The sequence below is a fragment of the Saccopteryx bilineata genome, chromosome X (genome assembly GCF_036850765.1).
Source record: "Saccopteryx bilineata isolate mSacBil1 chromosome X, mSacBil1_pri_phased_curated, whole genome shotgun sequence".
Classification (NCBI taxonomy): Eukaryota; Metazoa; Chordata; class Mammalia; order Chiroptera; family Emballonuridae; genus Saccopteryx; species Saccopteryx bilineata.
The window spans coordinates 88,373,670-88,379,779 of record NC_089502.1 but is presented as its reverse complement, the minus strand read 5'-3'; the positions used below and the strand labels follow the sequence as shown (position 1 = coordinate 88,379,779).

Here is a 6,110-nt window from a genome sequence, read left to right as displayed (position 1 = left end):
TATTGGAGTAGACAGAGAAATTAAGAACTTGAATCTAAACTTGCATACTCAAGGAATGATTGCTGCAGAATTGAAGTTGAATAACAGCAGAGAGTTACTACACCAGGTTAATAGATATGTGGGTATCTGGGTAGCTGATGAAGTATTTTGCCCTTGACATATGAAGGTTAGTACAAGAGAAAGATACAGAGCAGTGAAAAATTAATGTGAAGGCATCTTGGTAGGAGGATGTTATTGAGTTTTAAGAGAGGTTAGGAGTTGGATTATATCAAAGAATTTCCTAAAAGAGAGGCACTGAAATGTTTGGGAAGTTATGACAACAAAGACAGGTTCTGAAAGGTGAGGGAAAACCCAGCAGCCAGGCTAACTAGCAGCTCTGCACCCAGAGATCCTTACCTGAAGTTGCTACGCTCTTTCTGAGCAACAGGTTGGATCCCAGCATTTGAAAACCGGTAGCTTCAATTGGGACTAAAGGAAGACTATTCTCCAGCAGAACAGAATTCAGCACTGTTGCTTAAGCCCTTAACTCTTCAACCAACATTGTCTTGATTTATGCATATTGTTTTTTACATATGTTACTGCATTTATCAAAATAGCAACCCTGGAATTGAGGCGTATTTATCCTTATTTTACTGATGTTCATACAGGTGAAATCACCTGTCCATGACTCACCCAAAGTCTGTCTGACTGTAAAGCCTAGGCTCATTTGTTTCACTACACAACATTTGCAGAAATTGCCTGAAAATTTGTTGGGAATGTTGGAGAAAAGATTCAAGCATCACATGGAAGGTTGTTGTAAGTAGCTTCCAAGGAAATCCAAACCAGAGAGTTGCTGAGTCTTTAAAAGGACAAGGAAGATAAGCTAATGGAGATACTCAAATGCCAAGGATAGTAACGTTAATGTAGGCAGAGATCTAGATATTGATGGGGAAAGTAAGTAAGGGAATTGGACATTTTATTTCATAAAACTGGAATGTTTGCCTGACCAGGTGGTGGCACAGTGAATAGAGCATCAACCTGGTATGCTGAGGTACTGTTATAAAATATCATACCGCAGATTCTGAAAGACACCATACTTCACTCCATCGCGTTTACATAGAGACACCAAGTCCAGATGAATTTTGAAGAGTTTTATTAAAGGAGGAGATTTGTTAAATATGCTGGCCACATATGGCTGACACGGGGCAGCAAACCGAAATTGTGTGCCAACCAAAAATATTTCAGGGGCTGTTTATATATACCTTTGATCACACATGAGTGGGGGAGAGCATGACATCATGGCACAAGCTGACAATATTTGTTTACAGGATATACAGAAACATTAAGACTTTCAAGGTAGGTTGGGCCCCCTCCGCCCTCTCCGTCAGCACCAGGTGGGGAGAACACCCAAATTAAGAGAGTTTTGAGGAATGTATACAGCCTGAAAAAAATCCTTGACTGTACAAAGCATCACATATTCTCACTAGGAGGTTTATTTTTCTAAAGACAGTCGAGTGATGACTGGAAAGAAATTAAGAAAAGTGTAGGAAGTGTGAGTGTGGAAGCTCCAGACATGAGGGGTGGGGTGTGCGTGGGACAAAAGGAAGCAAGGCCAGAGCAGTATGGACTTCTTCTGCCCACGGAGTCCCAGATTCATTATTAAGGAACTGATAGCTTAATCTTCCAAAATGTCAAAAAGACCATTTTATGCCCCACCTCCTACCCTAGCTTCTGCAACACAAATGCCCAGCATACCAGGGTTTGTGGGAGACAATCCATACAGTCCTCTCACCTAAAACAACTACAGGCTGGGAGGGAACCCAGGCACCAGCAGCCGGGTCATGGCATCCTCTGGTATTATGATTCCAAAACCTCTAAAGCCACCAGATAAGCCGCTGATGCCCTTCATGAGGTAGAGAAGAAGGGTCTCCACCAAGTAAAGGCTTCCAATCCTGATCTAAAGTTGTGGGAGATTGGAAAGATTATTGGTGGCATGTGGCAAAATCTCACTAATGAAGAAAAACAAGAATATTTAAATGAATAGGAAGCAGAAAAGATTGAGTACAATGAATTTATGAAGGCCTATCATTATTCCTCTGCATACTTTGCTTACATAAATGTGAAGAGTTGTGTGGAAGCCACTTTAAAGGAAGAAAGTTGACAGAGGAGTCTCATATGGAGAAGGGGGAGCCCTACATGAGCATTCAGCCTGCTGAAGACTCAGATGATTATGATGATGGCTTTTCAATGAAGCATACAGCCACCATCCATTTCTAGAGAAACCACTGGCTTATCAGTGAGATCCTGAGTGAGGGTGTGGTGCTGGGCATGCGGTCAGTTGTCACAACAGCTAGAATGCAGGTCCTCAAGCAACAGGTCCAGTCCTTAATGGTTCATCAGCAAAAACTAGAAGTTGAACTTCTTCAAATAGAAGAGTGACACCGGAAAAAGAAGAGCAAATTCCTGGAGAGCACAGATTCATTTAACAATGAACTTAAAAGGTTGTGCGATCTGAAAATAAAAGTGGATATGGACAAAATTGAAGCTGAAATTGCACAGGCAGAGGAACAGGCTTGCAAAAGGCAGGAAAAAAGGGAGGAGGCAGCAGAGCAAGCTGAATGCAATCAGAGTAGCATCACTCCTGAGGAGGAGCAAGCAGCTAATAAGGCCAATGACAAAAAGGAAGACGAGAGCATTCCAGTGGAGACAGAGGAGACACACCTTGAAGAAATGACAGGAAGTCAGCAGAATGGTGAAGAAGGCACGTCTACTCCTGAGGACAAGGAGAGTAGACAGGAAGAGGTGGACAGTATGGCAGAGGAAGGGACCAGTGACAGAAACACTGGCTCAGAGAGCAACAGTATGATGATGGTGGAACCACCAACAGATCCCATATATGAAGATGAGAAAACAGAATAAATGTTGCCTTGTTTTATGTATTCTAAATACTTTTTAAAATGAAAAAAATGTTTTTGAGTTTAAAAAAAAAACACTTTCAAGATGACACAATCAAAGATGTTTACAAATTTTTTAGGGTTCATATTCCCTCACTAGCCTAGAGGTATTTTACTCTCAAGATTCCAGGAATGGCCTGACCAGGCCGTGGCACAGTGGATAGAGCATCAGGCTGGGATGCTGAAGACCCAGGTTCGAGACCCCAAGATCGCCAGCTTGAGCGTGGACTCAACTGGTTTGACCCAAAAGCTCACTAGCTTGGACCCAAGGTCGTTGGCTCGAGCAAGGGGTTACTCGGTCTGCTGAAGGCCCGCAGTCAAGGCACATATGAGAAAGCAATTAATGAACAACTAAGGTGTCACAATATGCAATGAAAAAGTAATGATTGATGCTTCTTATCTCTCTGTTCCTGTCTGTCTGTCCCTGTCTATCCCTCTTTTTGACTCTCTCTCTGTCTCTGTAAAAAAAAAAAGATTCCAGGAAGGGGGAGGAACTACAGTCAGTGTAAGGTGGTATGTAAATTCTGTCTCCCATTGAAAGAGAAGAAGTTTCTCAGTTAACCTTTATTTTAGATTTAAAACTAAATGACCCATTGTTCTTGCAAGCTAGAAACTTCTACATTCTTCTCCCTTCCCTCCCCAAAGGAAGGATGGCATAGGAAAGCCTAACCTTTCCTCCTAGAATATCAATATTAATTTTTCAACTTTTTGGTACCTTACAACAATCCCCACTGGTTTTATTTCCTAAGTCAAATTCTTGATTTAATTTACTGAGGAGCATGAGGTTGTTGTGTAGGAATATTAACTTATAACATGTAACAGATATTTAACAGACAGCATTAATAGCAATACAGTTCACTAAAGAAACAAATATTACTGATTAATTTTCTATAAATTGTACAAACCTTTTACAACTTATATAAAACTAATTGGCTTTTTTTAACAATTTACTTTTAGTCAGAATTCTTAATTTTAAAACTTTTCACCTTCAGTGACAATTAACTTGGTTTTCATTTTACCCTAGTTTCCCTTTTTCCTAAAGTTTGATTGAAAAGGGAGTTCTTAGTAAATTTCTTCATATATTCACCATATGTAGACCAACCAGCTTCCAGTTTGTGGTTGGAGTAGGGCATGCTATTTTTCTACTTTGGCAGCAGTGGAAGTGGTCAGGATTGTGGTTTGTGGACCCGTCCACATGGGAATCAGTCCTTGGGTGATGTACTGGATCACTTGGAAATGCTGGAAGTGCCTCTTGGACAGTCTTTTGAACAGTCTGCTGTGTAACATATAAATTATGCAAGTACTTAAGGAAGGGGTGGTTACATTTCCTTTATGATTTGATTCATGCATTTTATTTGTGCTGAAGCTCTTAGTGCCTGTGGGCACAATGTAACTTCAAATTAGCTTCTAATTAATATTGGGTTCCTTTCCTATCAGCTTTGAGACTGTGGATATAAATGTAGGTCCAACACTAGAATGGGCATGCTAAATCTGGAAAGAATTCTATATAGTGATTTCCTAATAACTGTTACTGTACCCTATTTCTTAGAAGGAAATGCTTTTATTTATTTGTTAATTATTTTATTACAGTCTATTTCTATAGAATGAATCTGTAATAGATTCTAAGTCTGGCTTCTCTAATTATACTTTTCCTGTTGACAAAATCTTTTTCTAATTGGTTTCAAATAAACCTTTGGCAATAAGGATCCCAAAACCACATTGGTTTTGGGTGACATCTATTCATTTGAATTACTATGTTCTGATTTTGAGGCAGACTGGAAAAAATATAATAAATAATAAAATTAAAACAGATAATGTTAACAAATATTATAACAAGCATCTTAATACAATAAAGTGACTAAAGCCTACTAGATTATTAAACAAAAACAAAGTTCTAACTAATATAACAGGATTCAAAATAAAATTCTTACAGTCACAAATGTTCTTAACATGTTAATGTAATTTCACTAAATTTATGTTGACACCATTACTGCTTCATATTATTTGTAATTGTAACCCAATTTTACTTCATTTTGAGAAATGTCTCAAAGAGTAGGAGTCACATATATTCGGGAAAGTCTACAAGGCACTGGAGTTGTGGTCACATTCTATACTCTGTATCTAGAGTCTAAGTCCTAATGACTACTATTTTTTAACTGGAATTAGGAGCAGGTCCCAGCCTAAAATAGGCATGGGAGCATTGAGACAAGAGGAATAAAGGAGATGTTATACATTAAACAAAGCAACAGAAATCAGACTATCAATACCCACAATAGAGATCTTCAAGGGATAAGTAAAACTCAAATATTAAGCAAGGCATAGTAAGTGGCCCTTGTGTTTTCAAGAAATGAGATCAGTTTACCTGCTACTTGGAAGAGATACTCTAGGCTCATTCATGGTGACATGAGATAGGGCCAACGGCCCTGGGCAAATTTAGCCTTCGGTGGCAAGTCCCAGCAGGCTGGACAAGGTCAGGTCACAGGTGGCTGAATTAGGGCTGGAAGAGACTGAACTCTCCCTCTGTGGAGCAAGGGGGCAGCTTACCTTCTTGTGTCCCTTTTTCCCACAGCAAAGGCATGTCCCCTGGTGGGGGCCAAGAAGCCTGGTAGGCATTGCATAATGACCTCTCTATCAACTTTTGAAACAGGGCCCTGATGAACCTATGAAGCCCCTTTTGGGTACTGGAACCTTTAAAGGTGTATGCCAAAAGCTGGAATTTTCCTGATCTCTTTTGGGCTCTATTTGCCTTTTCTGTTCCTTCTTTGGTCATTATAGACCTTAAAAGCCATGCTCAGAAGATCTCACTGATGGGCTTGAGGGTCCTTTCCTGTCTATATAAACTTTTGGAAAAAGACAAAAGCAGTGTTATTAGCTGGATTAAGTAAAAGAGGGCAAAAGCTTGCAGAAGAGAAGACAAGATGGCGCTGGAATAGGCAAACATACCAATATCTACCTCCCAGAACCAAAGTGGATTACAGAATAATTTTAAGACCTATCATCTGGAAAAACCTACTTTGGACTAAACTAAGAGAACTCTTCAACCAAGGAAAACTGAAGAAGCCACACTGAGACTGGTAGGAAAAGTGGAAACGCAAAGAGGGCTGCCCAGCTTCCCGGAGCAAATGGCAGCCAGGAGAGACTCGTGTAGAGGGAAGTGAGTGTAGCAAAGAGGGGAGG

The 6,110-nt window shown here is 40.0% G+C and overlaps 1 pseudogene; it reads left to right on the top strand.

Moving 5' to 3' along the window:
- The first annotated feature begins 1,625 nt into the window (after positions 1-1,625).
- On the top strand, positions 1,626-2,898 carry LOC136317138 (SWI/SNF-related matrix-associated actin-dependent regulator of chromatin subfamily E member 1 pseudogene; annotated as a pseudogene).
- Positions 2,899-6,110: the final 3,212 nt, after the last annotated feature.